The sequence below is a fragment of the Octopus sinensis genome, linkage group LG8 (assembly GCF_006345805.1).
Source record: "Octopus sinensis linkage group LG8, ASM634580v1, whole genome shotgun sequence".
NCBI lineage: Eukaryota > Metazoa > Mollusca > Cephalopoda > Octopoda > Octopodidae > Octopus > Octopus sinensis.
The window spans coordinates 45486552-45506213 of NC_043004.1; the positions used below are offsets into that span (position 1 = coordinate 45486552).

Consider the following 19662-nt stretch of genomic DNA (forward strand, 5'->3'; position numbering starts at 1 on the left):
GCAAAGAAAAGGTAACGATCTTATTACTCTACCTCTGGTATTTGAGTACTCTTTTTTCCACCTTGTTTCACATTTATGTGCTTACCCCAGTATGTGTATATATATATATATATATATATATATATACGTCTGTCTGTCTGTGCACAGATATGTAATACAACTTCTGATATTGGTTGAATATCAAGATCATCTTCTTGGACCTTTCAATAGAATTCTGTTGCAGCTTTCCTTGTAGCCTCTTCTCTCTTCTCCTGGTTCCACTCCCACACCACTTGCATGTCATCAAGCTAGGCTTGAATCACATCAATCTCACTCGTACAGGAGTGAGTCTGCCAAAGCCGTGGCCTTCGCTAACTCTCTGCTCCTCACTAAGATCAAAGGCCTTCAAGCTACATGCTAAAACTGAAAGGCTGGAATACCTTTGATCGTTACTCTGCATGACCCAGGTTGACTTAGGACTAATCAACAACAACAATAACAAAAGAATGACCACCACCATCACCACTATTTCCTCAGCAAAACTAAATATTACAACAGCAAATCTTCACTGAATTGAAGGACAGACTTATGTAATATTGATAATACAGTATCTGACCAATTATTCAGCAAGCTTGGGGCAAGAAGCATCTTGGATTTCTAAATTTTCCAGATTTCTGGAGACCATGTAAATGTAGTGAAGACATGTGGCCTAGTGGTTAGGTTGTTACCCTCACGTTCGCTAGATCGTAGGTTCAATTCCCTGAGTGGGCAGTGCGTGGTGTTCTTGAACAAAACACTTCATTTTACATTATGCCAGACTCCCTTTAGATCAGTGGAGAATGTTGGCTGGCTCGCCTAGCCAGTAGCATGGTGTCATTTGTAGACCAAGTGACTACCTAGTAGCTTTTATCTTAGTTCAATATCAAGGCTTTAGTGTATTGCTAATCACTGTACAAGCATTGATGATGAAAGAAAGAAGCTAATCTTGGCTACATTCAAATGTCCTAACTCAAAGGTAGAAATCCTCTAAATTCTGCAATACATTAACTCTGACACTATATTGTTGCAGTCCTCTCCAAAACAATCTGAACAATAATTAAGTTAGATATTTGTAAGTTTAATAAACAAAATTTGATCATAGCAAACTCTATAAGCTTGTGTTTAATTTTAAGGAAAGCCTCTCAGTTGACTAAGAAACAGAGTTAACATCTGAAGGTTTGTTTGCAAGCCAGAATTTTCTGTTAGGGTAAACACAACGCTATACACATTGTAAATTTATTCAGCAAAATTTGTTCGTTATTATTAATTCTGATTGTAATAAGGAATGGTAATTTAAGTTCACGATTTCTTTCTCTTAATTTTACATTTAATTTTATTTTTTAATTTTTTAATTAACTTGAAATTTCAAATCGATTAAACCACACTCAAATCGGAAATGATGAAAAATATGAAATTAAAATTATAAAGCTTAAATTGTAATTTTTACTTAAAAAAATTTAATATTTCTTAAAAACTGCAGATATCTTTTCCTTTAGAAATCAAATTTTGGGGACATTTTGTTTTTCAGAATATCTCCTATTATTATGATTCAAGGTTAAAATTTCAATTATAATTTAAAATTTTGTTTCTGTCACTATCCCTTTCATAACAAACTTAATTTTGATTTATGGAAGCATTTTAGTGCTACCTGTTGGTGGTGATGATGGGGTTGATTCTTAGGGTAGTGGAGTGGATCTTTGTTTCTTTATCTTTTATTTCTTTACTTGCCTTAGTAATTGGACTGCTGCCATGCTGGGACACTGCCTTGAATGAATTATCCACAGTACCTATTTTTTTTAAAGAATGGTACTTATTTTATTGGTCTGTTTGGTTAAACTGCTAAGATATAAAGGATGTAAACAAATCATCATCAGTTGCCAATTTGTGTTAGGGAACAAATAGAAAGGCGCACACACATATATGATGGGTTTCTTTTAGATAGGAGATATTTGCGGTCCATATAACATCAGGACAGTATTCAAAAGTAATACAATGCTTCGTAAATACATTTGAATACTGTCCTGATGTTATATGGGCCGCAAATATCTCCTTCGGTTAAAACCACCAATAGAAGAGAATGTGACCAAAAACTGCGTGTACTCCATCCCATGCAGCTGTGGTAGGTTATACAAAGGCGAAACATGCCACCCCTTCAATATAAGGGTAAAAGAACATCTTAAAGCTGTGAAACGAGGAGATATTGATAAATCAGGTATAGCTGATCATGTATGGAAAAATGGAGACCACCTCCCCCCTGTGGGGTGAAGTTAAATTAATAGATAGAGAACACCACTCGAAAATAGGAAAACTAAAAGAAGCAGCAAATATACTAGGATGCAACAACCTCCTAAACAGACCGAGTGCAGATATGAGCAGCATATGGGAACCGGTATTAAGGAAGGATAGGAAAATATTAGATTTATAAGCCCTAAAATTCACTCCATAATTGCCCTCAGGCATATGGGTGTAGTGGTTAAGAGTTCGATTCCAGGCAGTGACCTGAATAATAATGATAATAATAATAATAATAATAGTAACATCAAAAAATACTTTAGGAATGAGAACCCAGGTTCAAAATTTCCCCAAGGCACCTGATGAAGGCAGGAAGGTATATCAGCTGAAACAGTGTGTTAACAAACAAAATGAGGACAAATATCTGTCAAATGTAAATAATGTGGTATAGGAACTGTTTCGGTATATAACTTGAGTCTAAAGAATTTCTCCAGAGGTTAGTCAGAGGGACTGCAAGTTGGTGCCTACATTCCTTCAGGAGACTAGTGGGGAATCTATCAGGGCCTACAGCAGAATAGTATTTGACCTCATTTATTACTGCTGTGATGTCTGAGGCAGTGAAGGTTATGTCCGAGATTTTATATTGGGAATCAACTTTGTTCGCTTTCCTTACGTCAATATCAGTGGGATCACTAAGACAGAGCAGTATTTTTTCTTCAGTATTTCTGCTATTTCTTTAGCATCGTGTTAGGGAATGCCATTATCATCGATCGATGAACCAATGGGTGAGACAGCAGTCCTCTGCTTATTTGCATAAGAATAGAACACTTTTGGGTTCTGTTTGATGTTTTTGATTACCCACTGTTCCTCTGCAGCTCTTTGATTTTCAATGGAGGTTTTCACGTCGGTCTGCAGATGAAGTTTTTCCAATTCCAGCCTTTTCATTATTGTTGAATGTGAATGTTGTATGTGGGAGTATTTCAATTGGTTGATTTTTTTATTAAGTCTTTTGATGCACCTGACGAGTGGTCTTTTTCTTTCTAGGGAGTCTGTTTCTGTTTGTGTTAGTGGGTTTCGTAGGAGCGTGTTTTGAGCATGTATAGGTGACAATGTTCTCAAAGTACTGCCATGCAGTCCCAATGTGAGTGGCACTGAGAATGAAGGACCAGTCGATGAAGGATACCAGCATCAGTTGTCAGACGATGGTGGGGGGAACAAACACAGTCACACAAATACACACACATGTATGCACATACACACACACACTCACGCATATACATACATATACATATATACAAGAAGCTTCTTTCAGTTTCCGTCTGCCAAATCCTTTCATCAGGTTTTGGTTGGCCCAAGTCTATAGTAGAAGACACTTGGCCAAGGTGCCACACAGTGGGACTGAACCTGGAAGAATGTGGCAGGGAAGCAAGCTTCTTACCACACAGCTACTATATAAAGATAGATAGGTAGATGAATAGATAGATAGATAAGCATGTACATAATAAAAGATAAGCAAATATTACTGATTATGTACTGGTCTGTACTGAGAGAATGGTATAGAAATAATGAGATGGACGATAACTTTGAGGATGTGCAACTTTCAATATTATAATAGTTTCTTTTTTTTTTGGTTTGTCTTTTCTTTTTTTTTTTGGTTTGGTTTTTTTGTTTTTTTTTGTAAAGTTAGTTATGATGAAGAGACTCTAAGGTTATATACCTTAGTTTGCATAAAGTATGTAATGATCTTAATTGAATATCTCTTACCTCATGCTATCATTATGTCATCTTGTCATGATTAAGGAATTCGACCCAGCATGGCAAGAGAAAGAGAGAGGGAGAGGAGTGAGTGAGAGAGACAAAAAGAAGAAGAGGAAGAAGGAGGAGAAGGGAAGGAACTGGAGCAAAATAAAAACTATGAAAGAAAAAGAGAAAAGAAAAATACAGTGTTAAGAAGAAGAAAGACGAGAAGAGAATGGAATAAAGAAAATTGAGAAAGTGAGGCGACATATTCTGCATAGACAGACTAATAAAAGAAATACTAATTTAAGATTATGATTGTTAAGCAAGTTTAAGAATAACAGACTCATGTTGAAAATAGAATAAAGTTTATTCATTTCTTTATATTTTACACCTGTTAGTCATTAGATTGCGACCATGTTGGGGCACTGCCCTGAAGAATTTTTAGTCGAATGAATCGTCCCCAGAAATTATTTTTAAAGCCTGATATTTATTATATTGGATCTGTTGCCAAATAGCTAATTTCTAGGGGAAAAACAAATCAACATCAGTTGTCAAGCAGTGGTGGGGAACAGATACAGACACACGCAAACACATACACACACACACAAAGCTTCTTTCAATTTCTGTCAGTCAAATCCACTCACAAGACTATCGGCCTGGGGCTGTAGTAGCAGGCTCTTGCTCAAGATGCCATGCAGTTGGACTGAACCCCCCCCCCCCCCGAATCATGTGGTTGGGGAGCAAGCTACTTACCATACAGCCACACCTGTACCTATAAGATTATAAAATTCCTTTTGACTGAAACTGTGGGTTTAACCTGACAGCTTATTTGGTCAATTTCTTTACTAACCCTGAGGTTGAGAAAAAGTGGGGATGATACGAGGACAAACATTGGGGTCAGGGTATTCAATGAGACAAAACATATGAATAAACAAACAATTAAAATATATACAATTAAATGGGAATGAGTGATTTACAAAAACTGAAGCAGAGGACGCGGTCAACCCCACAAACCACATACTCACACTGAAGACTTTGCTTTCTCCTTTTTATACTCTGATTTAAACAGGTTCTTTCACTCACAACATACTTGCAATAGACTCCCATCTTTTACGAAACACACTTTGTGACAAGCAATTCCTCTCCAGCATTATTTTCCGTTTCATGTGGAAAACGAAAAAGTCGATTAGCTCGAGACGGGAGATGAACATGCCTGTTGCAATTCCTTTCACTCTCGTCTTCCATACTACCTCTTTCGCAACAGCAACTACCAAGAGAAAACAGGCTTGGTCAGCGGTTGAATTTATTGTTGGATGAAACTTTGCTCTTTTGTTGTTATTCCTCTGCTTGAGTGCCTTTCTTTCAGTTCAAACTCATTGCACTATGGACAAGTGTCTTCCACTATAGCCCCAGACTGAATAATGCTTTGTAAAGAGATTTAGCCAACAGAAACTGTGCAAAAGCCTGTCGTGTGTGCTGCTTCATTACCAGCATGGGTTTGTTTGTAACCTAGCAGTCTGTCAAAAGATTAAAAAAAAAAACTGATAGAATAAGTTCCAGATTTTAAAAATAAGTATGGGTGGGTTGACTTGATCAACTAAAATTTTTCAGAGTGGAGCCACAGCCTGGACATAGTCCATTGACTGAAACAACTTATAAACAACACAAAACATGCAATCATTATTGTGCATTATCTAAACCTTAAATTATAAATTTTGTGGAGGCACGTGGCTTAATGGTTAGGGTGTCAGCACCATGATCGTAAGATTGTGGTTTTGATTCCTGGACCGGGCGACGCGTTGTGTTCTTGAGCAAAACACTTCATTTCATATTGCACCAGTCCACTCAGCTGGCAAAAATGAGTAACGCTGCAATGGACTGGCTAGGCTTTAAAAGGGTGCATTTATTTTATTTTTTAAATTATAAATTTAAAAATCTGTGGAGCATTTTTTAAGAACTACTTATTTATGTGGTTGAGAGATCTACCAGAAATAACCATCGTATTTCACTCAAACCATATTCTTTTTTTTTTTTTCATCTTTAGCCCTTTAGTATTCAGATTACGCTGTCAAGTGTGATGTTTATTTATTCTCGTTAATATGAATTAGTTATGCATTGTCTTGTAGCTAAAAGATTTTCCTGGTGTGATTGTTTATTTTTAGAATGACATTGTAAAGTTGGTATGAGAGGCCATATTTGGCCAGTTTTAACATAAAACTGGTAGAATATTTAGACTGGATGTGGCCAGTTTAAATGCTGAAAGGTTAAGAACCTCTGAGACTAGTGGGATGGAGGGGCAAAGGTATTTTCAGTCACAGACGTAGCCCATATGCTTGCAATAGAAGTAAAGTAAAGTAACCCAAAGTTTTTTGGTGTTGTTAAACTGGAATACACGTTAAGTCTATCAGCCATGTAGAGCCACGGTGTGATTTGAACTCAGAACATATTGAACTGGAACAGATACTGGTGATCTTCCACTTTCACTAATCCACCACACTCTATTGGGGCTTTTCATCAAACCCCATGAAAGGATGAAATGGAAAGTCAACTGTGGTTGGATTTGAATACAGAGCACAGGCAAGTCAAAAGAAACATGGCTGGGCATTCAGTCTAATGTTTTAAGAACTTTGGCAATTCAACACTTTTAGTAAAAATGGTAAAAAGTATGTGGGGTGGGGGGCAGAGGGAAAGAGAGAGAGATAGACAGACAAAAACAAAGTGCATGCTAGTAATAGTTACACTGTGTCTGATAAAAGGTGGTATGGCCATGGCTAGAATGCCTTGACCAGACCTAAGCAAGATGGTGGTAGTGATTGTGTGGTGGTGGTGGTGGTGGTGGTAGTAGTAGAAGCAACAACAACAACAATAGTAGCATCACCTTCATTTTATTCATCTATATTTTTCATTTTCTTTTAACGAGCCACAGCCATAACGATGGCTGCATTTTTCACTTGCATCTTAATTATACATCATTCAGGTGTCTTTATGGCCAATTTGCCATTATTCTTTCTTGAGGAGGTGGAAACTTTCAGTTGATGCTAGAATTATCTGAAAAATGTTCTCGCATGCTCACATCTTAGGCAGTTTTTTTCTTTCTTTCTTTTTCCTTTTTATCCATTTGAGATGTGATATTAATAATGTTACGTTGGAATGTTAACGCATTTAACCTTTTTCTTCGCTTGCTTCTAACTATGCTACGTTTTTCTTCCTTTTCTTTTTATTTTAATAGTCCATACTCTGATATCTATCTGTCTATTAGTTCACTAATTCCTCTGACTTCGGTGCTATCCATGTTCACTATAAATGTTGGCGACAGAGTTACTACCAATTCCTTTCTTTGTCGGTTCAGTTCTATCACATGGACTTTGCTCATGCTAAAGCATTGTCTCGAAGGGTTGTTTTAGTAAATAATATATGCCTCTGTTCTTAGTGTTTACAAGTTTAGTGCTTATTTCATCATCCTCAGTTTGTTTACCTTCTAAACTGGGAAATATAAATAAAGACCACTGATTTATAAGCTGTGTCAATGTCTAGACTCACACACAGGAACATATTGTCTGTATTTCATTTCCTCTCAGGACTACTCTGTTTAAACGACAGATTATTTAAAAGTTAGAGATTTTCACATGATGTTCAAATACCAATTTTTTTTTAATCAAACATTCCAGAAAGAATTGTAATTCACTCAATTTAAGATGCTAGTACTCAGAATTGAAGTCTTGTTCGAAAAGTGCCGTGCACGAAATTCTCTGCTCTTGAGTCATTTTTGTAACTTTTTCTGCTTAAATATATCATCATCGGAGATGTACTTGCATAGCAAGTGATTTGATCTGAGATCGTGTGCTGAAACGGAAACAATTGCAGCATGGATTTTTGTCAGTGAACAGGTCGCGGTCTTAAAGCGACGAAAATATTTTGACAAATTAAACTTAAATGTTGAAGTGAATCGAACGGCTTTTATGTGTTTCTTAAATGGCTTACAAACACCTTCCATGCTGCAGTTATTTATATCATTATCATTATCATCTGTTGCACCTATGTTCCATTCTGACATGGCTGTATGGTCAGACGGGTTCTGATGTCTCCAAGGATTGCATTGTGCTCCTGTGTCTGCTTTGGTAGGGTTTCTACAGTTGGATGCCCTTTCTAATGCCAATCACTTTACAATGTGTACTGGATGCTTTTTGTCATACCACCAACATGAATGAGGTGGCCATCCAACTTGAAAGACTATGAACTATAAGGTGGGCATGAGGTTTATGCCAGGAGTTGAGATGGGGGTTAAAGTGTGAGGGAACTGAGCAATCAAGTTTCTTGCTGTCGCAAAACTGCATGATTATTCACGTTTAAGAGATGTTAAGTCAAGAAAGAAGATCCTATATACATACATACATTCATACCCACACACATGCACACACACATATATATATAAATTAAATTAGAGATAAAACCACTATTAGGCTACTCAAACAGTGATAGACATAAAAAACAAAAAATAAATATAATTAGTATAATATACAAAATATATATAAAATTTTAAATTTAAATTATTAAAATTTTAAATTTTTAAATTTATATTTATAAATTTTTATATTTTAAATTTTAATCCTAAATCTAATTTTTCCCTGTAAGTTTAGATATACTCCCTAATATTATTATATATATATATCTGACATGCTTCCATATAATTTATCTACCACATTTCACAGACTAGTCATTAGTCAGCCTGAGGCTATTGTGGTAGACAAATGGCATACAGTGGGATTGAAATCCAAGCCACATAGCTATGAAGGAAGCTTCTTAACCAAAGAGCCATTCTGAACAACCAATGTTTGTGTATATATATATGGATATTCATAAAAATGTCGTTTAGTTTTAAGTCAGCCCAAGTCACAGTTATTCTAGCTGTGATCATCCTGTCTTTCCAGTTATAATGTATCTAAAACTGCAGAAGTGGATGATTTAGAAGAGATTTAGTTGCTATATCTATCACAACTTCCTCATTGATTCAAACCTTTACTACATACATATACATACATACATACATACATCATACATACATACATACATACATAGATGCATATATAATTTTGAAGACACATTGACATGTCGTTCTAAGATGACTCATTACTCTTTATTTTACAAGATTTAATATTTTATCAGATTCACATACACACAATCAAAAGCACACATGTGCATACTCACATGCATGCAAGATAAAGACCGGTATGTTTTAGATTATAAAAGTTGATATGTGAGAACAGTCAGTGAGAAAATGGAAGACATGGAAAAGGAGAAGGAAGAAAAGGAAACAAGAAAAAAAAAACTATTCCATTTATATTTTAGGCAAAATAACAGCCAAAGTTTTGCTCTTCTGCGTTGTCTCTCTGTCTTCCCTCTCATAAAGTTAGTCAGATATTTTCTCAAAATATTCCGCGAAGACATCACATGCTAACTAACATAAAGTAAATGGTTACACGTACACACCCACACATGTACACACGCATGCTGACGTATGTGCACATGTACACATACCACCGTATAAAAATATACCGTGTAAAAAAAAAAATTATATATATATATTTAAGAAAATATATGGACCATCAATCTAATTGTGTTCCTTCTGAAATTCTTTAATTAAATCAATTACTGATTAATAATAGATTGCCAAAAGAAATTCTTTTACATTTTTAGATACATCATTCTTTCATCATCATCATCATCACCATCATTTTCATCATCATCATCATCATCATCATCATCATCGCATTCTGCCTGATGCACTTTTGTTTTAATTGCTGTTGTTAGAGGAATTATTTCAACGTTGTTATTATTGTTGATTTTGGCATTTTTATTTTTTCATTTTAGCTTGTAAAAAAAAAACATCACCATCACTACCATCATTATCATCATCATCATCATCATCATCATCAACATTCTTATCTCATCAATATTGTATTTTTTTAATGATCTTTCTCTGTTGTTAAACAATGAAGAACATGATTCAACACCATCAAATTCATCTTTATCTGTTGCTATATTATTATTATTATTATTATTGTTATTATTATTATTATTGGTTTCAATTTTATACACAAGGCTAGCAATTTCAAGGGCGGTGGGGGTGAGGTAAGTTAATTACATCGGCTCTAGTGCTCAACTCTTACTTAGTCCATTGACCCTAAAAGGTCGACTTCGCCTTTCGTCATTTCGGGGTCAATAAATTAAGTACCAGTGAAATACTGGGGTCTGTGTAATCAACTAGTCCCCTCTTTTACTTGTTTCAGTCATTTGACCGTGGCCATGCAGGAGCACCACCTTTAGTCGAGCAAATCAACCCCAGGACTTATTCTTTGTAAGCCTAGTACTTATTCTATTGGTCTCTTATGCTGAACTGCTAAGTTACGAGGATGTAAAGCCACCAGCATCAGTTGTCAAGTGATGTTGGGGGACAAACATATACACATACACACATACATATATATATACACACACACACACACACACACACACACACACACACACATATATATATATATATATATATATATACCTACATATATACAACGGGCTTCTTTCAGTTTCTGTCTACCAAATCCACTCACAAGGATTTGGTCAGCCTGAGGCTATAGTAGAAGACACTTGCCCAAGGTGCCACGCAATGGGACTGAACCCAGAATCATGTGGTTGGTAAGCAAGCTATTTACCACACAGCCACTCCTGCGCCTCACAAATTTGAGGCCGTGTGCCTCCAGTAGAAAAGACTGTTATGAATATTATTATTATTATTATTATTATTATCATTATTATTATTATGGGTGGTGGTGGTGGTAGTAGTAGTAGTAGTAAGTTGGCATGCTGGCAAAAATTTTTAGCACATCAGACAAAACACTCAGTGGCATATCTTCAGTCTCTTTACATTCTGAGTTCAAATCCTGCTGAGATCAACTTTGTCTTCCGTATCCTCTCAGGTCAGTACAATAAAGTACAAATGAAGTACAGGGGTTGATGTAATCAACTAGCCCAACCCCACACCACAGTTTAAGAAAAAAAATTATCTTATTATTTCAAAAGCTGTTACATACTATATTAGCTAGCAGGTGTGTTGTTTTGAGTTTTGGTGGCGACAAATGTCTTCAGATCTCAAGAACCTTTCTAAGGAATCTTGCAGATCAAATATTGCATTTTTACCGCAGGTTGACCTTGTAAATTTCAATTCTAATATCCTTCAGCTTCTTACATAGCAGTTTGGGTGCTGTGCCAAGTACACTAATTACCATGCGAATAATTATCATCTTACTCTTTCACAATCACTTCATTTCTCTCTCTCTCTCTTTCTCTCTCTCTCTCTCTATTTCTCTCTCTATCTCTCTCTCTCTCTCTCTCTCTTTCTCTCTCTCTTTCTCCTGATATTTCTTATTTTCTTTTTCAATAACTTTGATACATACTCATTTAATATACAGTATTGCAAAGTCTATGGTGTTACACAGTTTGATTATTATTATCATTATCATCATTTCCATATATATAAACTGCAAAATGTCTGTGTGTGTGTCCTTTATACAAATCCACAATTTTTCACTTAGAGGGCTTGTACTTTCTATGGTCATTCAAAACCGTCCAAGGGTGGTCGTGCACATCTTTACATTTCCCCAGTCACCCCACAAAGCTATTAAAAAATCAATAGAAGTGACTTTTTTGTGAATTTTCTATCCAAAACCCAATGAAAATGCCTGAAACTTGATACGCCAATTGAATGCCAGCTAGCTGTATGTGATTGGTCGGAGGTTTGGACAGTACTCGCGTGTGTGTGCGCACGCATGCAGCTGTATATGCATGCACTAGCACTATGACCCGGCAACGCCGGGTCATAGTGCTAGTCATTATTATTATTAGTCCGTCTTTATATTCCAAGTTCAAATTTTGTCAGTGTTAACTTTGCCTTTCATCCTTTTAGGTTCAATAAGATAAGGCACCAGATGAACAGTGGGGTCAATGTAATCGCATTAGCCCCTTAACTGAAACTGCTGGACTTGTGACAAAATTTGAAATTATTATTATTATTAGTCGTAGTAGTAGTAGTAGTAGTAGTAGTAGTAGTAGTAGTAGTAGTCGTAGTAGTAGTAGTAGTTATCCATATTATACTTTTTTCCCCGCTTTTCGCTACCTTCAAATTTGAGTTGTCAAGTAAGATGGCAGATTTCTGGATGGAATCTTAGGTACAGAGCCACTCTCCAACAACACACCATAACCATAATATAGAGCATCAGTTGCATTTCAGGCTTAATTAAGGTTCAATACCGTTCGCCCCTGTCAACTCTCATAGATGGCCGAGTCTTTCTGGTTTTTATTTAATGGTTTGTTTGTTTATATTAATCATGTCGTTGATTCTATGTCTTGTTTGTAATTATTCTGTTTGGAAAATATGTCAAAAATCATTAGTTTACGAATGTCATCAGTTATTTTGCTATAAAATATATGTGTATGCATGTGTGTGTGTGCATATATATATATACATATATATATATATATATATATATATATATATATATATATATATATATATATACACACACACACACACATACATATATCCATTGTTTGTATATGTATGTGTGTATAAATGTTGATACGTATATATGTCCCTTTGTACATATGTGTGTTTTTGTCTTTGTATATTTATGTGTGTATATATGTATATATGCATGTGTGTTTATATATATATATATATATATATATATATATATATATATGTGTGTGTGTGTGTGTATAAAAAATCATTGATAATAAGCTATATCTTCAAAGTTAGATTTTAAACAATATTCAAAATGACATCAATATTTTGTCATGCTGTAAGCTAATTTTTATATAAAATGAAAATTATTGAAATTGAATATATTGTAATTTCATAATTGGAAACAGCTTATTTTTTCCGTTGTTGTTTTCACTCAATTTAGTACAATACAGTTTTATTTTCTTTCCTATATTTTTATTGCAATTAATTTAACGAAACACATATAATAACACTTGTAGCCCGAATAAGCAGCTGGGAACCAACAAGTATTGACAAATATGTATAGAAGACGGGAGTAGCAAGGATGTAAAATATGCAGTGTCAATGTTTATAGTTTATACATCATCATTGGTGAGGTGCATGGCTCAGTGGTTAGAGCGTCGAGCTTACGATCGTGAGGTTGTGAGTTCAAACCCGGGACCGGGCTGCAAGATACTTTATTTCACTTCTTGAGCAAGACACTTTATTTCACGTTGCTCCAGTTCACTCAGCTATTGCGATGTCACAGGTGCCAAGCTGTATCGGCCCCTTTACTTTTCCTTTGGATAACACTGGTGGCGTGGAGAGGGGAGGCCTGTATACATGGGTGACTGCTGGTCTTCCATAAACAATCTTGCCCAGACTTGTGCCTGGGAGGGTAACTTTCTAGGTGCAATCCCACGGTCAGTCATGACCGAAGGGGGTCCCAATATATACATCATCATTAGGATTTCTGTGGCCCTTAACAAGCTCAATTTATGTTCCCTTAGAATTTGAAATTTCTATAATATATGTAACATTCAAAGCCTGAGTAAATAGCTGAGACAAATATTCACCAACACTTTGGACAAGGGTTAGCATAGATGCAGAATGTGTAGGGTCAATGCTTGATACACAGTGTCTGCACTTGGGTTTCTGGAGTTCAGTGGAAGCTTAATTTTGGTGCCCTCAGGATAATAATTTCTATAACAAGTACTGCCTGAGTAAGCAGCTGGAGACAAGTACTGAAAGTATTGACAAATATGTATATCACGCAAAGTAGCATGGATGTTGAATATTTAATGCTATTGGTTCATATGTAGCGTCCTCACAAGGTTTGGTGAGCGGTGCAGAGTAGAAGTACTCTCAGTTCTCCTAGAATTACAATACCTTATAATATTAGGAAAACTACAAATGTAAGAATAACGTATAAATTACATTACACAAGTTAAACGGAAGAGTTCAAACATCGTCATACTTTAAGTCCGTTTTCCATGCTGGCATGGGTTGGCCGGTTTGATGCTCATCATCATACTTTAACGTCCGTTTTCCATGAAAGCATGGGCTGGACAGTTTAACCAGGGCTGCCCCAGGCTCCAGTTTGATTCGGATTGGTTTCTGTGGCTGGATGCCCTTCCTAATGCCAGTCATTTTTCAGTGTGCATTGGGTGCTTTTAACATGCCACCGACATGAGTGCTTTTATGTGGCACCAGAACAGGACTTCTACTGTGGAGGACAGGCCTCCTTGAGTATAGTATGACACCAGGTATCTTGGTCCAAATCTTTTCATGAATATAACTCAGAGGGAGAGAGACAGGCAGAGAGACAATCAGAGAAAGAAAGACAGAAAGATTGTCTACATTACTCACAGTGATTTCAACACATTTTCAGATAATGATTGGAAGATTGATGGACGAGAAAAATTCTGATGATTGCCATTGGACTCTTGTAGATGTAAAAAAAAATCCTTTTTATAGAAAAGATTGTTAACAACAAAATAATAGATCTTATCTATTATGTTTTAGCTTTTATTTGTTTTTGCCATTCGACTGTGGCCTTGCTGGGGCACTTTCCTTCTTGAAGAGTTTATTTAAAACAAATCTACTATGATATTTATTTTTTAAAGTCTGGCACTCATTCTACCTATCTCTTTTGCTGGAACATTGAGTTACGGGGGCCATAAACAAACTAACAACGGTTGTCTCTTAAGCAATGGCAGGGAACACACACTTACACACACATGATGGGTATCCATGCCGTTTTCGTCTACCAACTCTACTTACGAAGCATCAGTTGATCCGGGGCTTTTGTAGAAGTCACTTGCCCAAAGTGTCGTCCGGTGGAGCCGAATCCGAAAATATGTGGCTTCAGAGCGAGCATCTTAATTACATGGCCATGATACTGAATAAAAACATACACTTTTCTGACGAAACTATATATTGGGTTGTCCGGAAAGTTCGTGCCGATTTTAAAGGAAAGAAAAAGGTCAATAAATACTTGCCATTACATTTTTAATCAACCAAATATGACCATTCTGTTACACAATGTGTCTGCATCATTCCTTTAACTTGAAAATACCCTCTTCCCAGAATTGAGGTGGTTTCATGGCAAAGAATTCATCAAGGTATCTTTTTACGTCATCCAAGGAATTGAAGTTTTTACCGTGGCCATAGTTATGACGTGTCACTACCTCACATGCGGCTGATACCCCGCCTGTCTAGCCAACTTATCGCGACTTCCAACTGACCCTGTTGATTTGTAGTAGTAGTAGTAGCAACAGCAGTTGTTGTTGTTGTTTAGGTTCTGGACACCCCTAGCCGAGAAGGAAAATCGTCAAAGACAATCTAAGCGTGACTGTACTGTCTTTCATCTAGACATTTTACACGTCTAGAACATTATCTAAATGTGACTGTCATTCACTTTTGAAGACGCTAGGGCGTAATGCGTAGTAGATTTGACTGCTCTTTTTAACAAATTCGATGATCAATTAAAGTCTCCATGTTTTCGCTGGTCAGAACTTGAGAGACTTGGGAGAAGGTAATTAGTACTTTGAGATGAGACTGGAAAGAATGTTTGGTCGTCTTGAAATATACGTTGACACTTCATCAATACAAATGGACAGAATATTTAAGTAGACAGCTATCATTTTCAATATAGTGAATCAATACATTTTAATTAATTAAAATAACATCTGCACTGACGAGAAAAGGGGGGAAAAATCTCATTAGCTTAATGACTAATTTTTGCAAGAATGTAAGGGAGACAATCCACGAAGTTAAATCTATGAGCTCTGACTGTATTGTAAACTCGTCGTTTGTCAATTGGTTATTTGTGATGATGATGATGATGATGTTGATGCTGATTAGTTCCACGTCTGCCTTAATCGAGCAACACCAAGATTAAAGCCATGCCATCCGTAACCACTCCGTAACTACACTTCTTGAGTGTAGAAAAGAAAAGCAATCAATCATGACGGTATTGTCTAATGTGTCCTTTTCTAGGACGGTGGGTGTGTGTGTGTGTGTGTGATGTGAAGGAGATTTTGTTACTATTTGTTGCACGTGGAACGACTGCGTGGAGGCTTCCAGATGTGGATAAGTAGATGATTTTTTCGAACTACAACGTTTGCTTGGAGCTTGTGTTTATCGCTGACTTCTCTCACTTTAAGAATCATTGCACGAATCTATCTAACACAGCTTCCTTTGTTCGTGGAAAGAAACTAATTTTAGCATGAGGCAAGGTAATGGATCACCTGTAAATTCCATGCAGTGTTGCCAGTTTATCTGCAATGCCTCCCGAGGAAGCCTCTGCACCGTGACTCTTCTACCTAGAAAGTGCAGTTAACTTATCTCACTTCAAACACATTTTTTGTTAATTACACTCCGCTCCCCTCCTAAAATTTTCCTTATGTTTTTTTTTTTATTTCTTGTTCTTCATTTATATGTAAGCTTGGTTATTCTTCATATTTGCTATAGAAACTACTTCCTGAAGATGTGATTCTTATATCTTGCCTAATAGCTTTGTGACGTAAGAATTATTGAGGCAGCTGTAGGAATGAACAAACTGAGATGTGATGTTACTTTTCATATATATATATATATAATATATATATATATATATATATATATATATATAGTTAAAGATGCAACAAAGATGATTAACGATAGATAATTGAGAAACCTACTACACAGTTAATTAAATTGAGGAAGAACTATTTATAATTAGGGCAGTCGTTCAAAAACAAAATGCTTTAATCAAAGAGCATTACATCCGTAGTAAAAGGAGAAAAACGTTGAGGCACAGTAATGCCTAGCATATAGGTATAGAAATATTTAGGAAATATTTCTAAATACTTAGATTTAATTATGTAAACATAACGCTTTCTGAAAAAATATTTTGCTACTTTTTGCTTCGTTCCTTACCCCTACCTAAAAAAAAGACAGAAAATAATTACTGTTAATGATAATTCTTTTCAAGAAATACGCATGGAATAACACCAGAAGCTAAATTGGTTATGCATTGAACGTAGGTTTGCTTTGGTAAGCATTGTCGATTGTTAATCTGACTTTATCACAAATTTATGGTTATTGATTGTGCGCTAGAAAGTGAACCATTCAGAGACCAATACTGAATGCCTACGTATACGACATGGCTATATTGTTAGTATCACATTGATTGAGCATTCATATTTTCGGACAGAGCTCACGTCCTATTAACTCGGCATTTCACTCCAACAGCAGTGTAACCCCGACCCTTCCCGCAGCAAGGCAATGCACTGAGGGTTATTATAGTAATGTATTTGTTGACTGGCACTTCATTGGTTGCGACGACGAGGGTTCCAATTGATCCAATCAACAGAGTAGCCTGCTCGTGATATCAACGTTCACGTGACTGAGCCCTCCACAGACACGCGTACTCTTAACATAGATCTCATGGAGATTTAACGTGACAAAAAATGTGACAAGGCTGGCTCTTTGAAATACAGATACTAGTAGTTTTTGGCAGTTGAGTGGACTGCAGCGACGTGAAATAAAGTGTCTTGCTCAAGGTCACAAGGCACCATCGAGAATTGAACCCACGACCTTTCACTCTTAAGCCGAATACCCTAACCACTAAGCCACGCACCTTCACAAGCATACATAAAAGAGTACTGGGATCTCAGACACATAAGGCCTCCAGCAGCTGATCAATGTGCCCATGTTTTAAAACAGCAGCAATACATTGATCCTAATTTCATCTGCAATTTTGTAAATGGTCAACATTTGAGCCATTTAACCATCGTAAAAGCATCGAAGGGAACCACTTTCTATAGATCACACGACAGGGATTAGAGAGTTTTAGAAACACTGTACCGTAAATCCTCGAGTATAGTCCGCTCTTGAGTATAATACGCAGGGGATTTTTAGGGGGATGTACCTCTGAAAAACCTAAACCTTGTGTATAATACGCACCCCTTCTCTAACGTGAGTCAAGGAGGTCTGCATACGGTAACGTCATTTATTATTATTGTATATATAACATAATGCAAACGTGTAGCTTTTTTGTGCATTTTGTTTGCAGAAAATAAAGAAATAACAGTAATAACGTTTTAATAAATGTTGCTTATTGCAAGTTATGGATGATACTTTTATGACTTCATTGCTTACAGTCTTAGCTTGAGATATTTTCGCGCCCAATATCACAAAATGCGTCTGAATAAACATCGCCAGACAGCAAATAGAGACTCGTGCATTGCTTAGAAAATATTTTTCATTTTTAACCTCGTATATAGTACGCACTAGGGATTTTGACCGTTAAATTTTTTTTTGGGGGGGGGGGGGGAATGCGGATTATACTCGAGGATTTACGGTATCTGAAATAAAGATGTGATGGTCGTAGCTGAAGCATCTCTGCTCGAGCAGGTTCTATCTTACTACATGACGGTATAGCGACTTTAATATTCTCTTTCTATGTCTAATTAATTAACGGCGCCATCGTCGTCGTCGTCGTCAACATAATCATCATCCTCACTATCATCACCATCATTGTCTTCGCCATCAACAGCATTATCATTGCCATCATTTCACTTGTCGTCTTCGTCGTCATTGTCGTAATAATAATAATATGTTAACCTACAATCATATAAAAGTACTTCCTCGCATAAACTTTGCTTGCTCTTTGACATAATTACACAATACACCTCTCCACCTATGATGTAACACGATATATGTGAACGTAAACATAATTAAAAGTCCAGCTGTGAAGATTGGGTTTTAATTAAATTCTAAGTAAATGTGAACACGTAATCCGGAAGTGACCTGTCACGAATGTTCGAATTTTCTTGTATTGACATTTCTCACCGTGAGTTGACGATCGTTTTGATAAATCATGTAATTTACAGGATGCGGAATGATAAGAGACTAACACAAGCTATGTGTACCAGGCGAGCCTAAGAGACAGAGCCTCTGTTTGGCAAATTTACCTGCTAACATTATCAACCAATTTTCTTTCAAATCACACTCGAACGTCTTTTAAAAACACATACATAGGATTCTACAGTTTGGAGATCAACAACTGCTTTCTCTATAGTATTTGATATCATATTTTACGTATAAAATATCTCATATTTCCATGGAAATATTAACCTGTATATAAGAAATCTCTCTCTCTCTCTCTTGTCACTTTATTACTGTATTATTAACGATCTACGAGGAAAAGTAAATGAATATGTGTTAAAGTGTAAATTATTTTCTTTGTATAATATATGTCTAGCATCGTAAAATGTTTACTTTAGAGAAATTTATTTGCTTTGGGTTATGCTATGCTAACGATTTCATAAAAAGATGAAATGATGTTATACATGGTTACTTACAACTGGGAATTTCAAGATCTTTATTCTATATAGAAATATTAAATATGTTTAATCTGTACTCCTTCATAACTTTTCGATTCAAAATTCACTCTTACAATCTTGCCCGATTGTCTCCTAAACGATAGCTGATCGCCAGGGCATGTCGCGTGTATCTCATATCTTCACCCATAATCCCATCGCTAACTAGATTTTCTAACTAGAAAGGGTATGGCCTGGTCAGCCTGTAATGACATGCATAAGATCTGGTCATCTAATCTAAGTAGAGACTTCAAACTTGAAATATTCAAA

The 19662-nt window shown here is 36.1% G+C and overlaps 1 protein-coding gene and 1 long non-coding RNA gene across 4 annotated transcripts in view; one reads left to right on the plus strand and one right to left on the minus strand.

The window, feature by feature from the left end:
* Positions 1-17232, minus strand: part of LOC118764544 — a 19639-nt gene extending 2407 nt beyond the window's left edge. The window contains exons 1-2 of the long non-coding RNA XR_005000364.1: positions 17221-17232; positions 14234-14243 (exon numbers count right to left, since the gene is read on the minus strand). This is a non-coding gene — a long non-coding RNA (uncharacterized LOC118764544). The remainder of the gene's footprint in view (positions 1-14233; positions 14244-17220) is intronic.
* LOC115215131 (zinc finger CCCH domain-containing protein 10-like) overlaps positions 1-19662 on the plus strand; it is a 608296-nt gene that overhangs the window by 563704 nt on the left and 24930 nt on the right. The gene's annotated exons all lie outside the window — the stretch shown is intronic.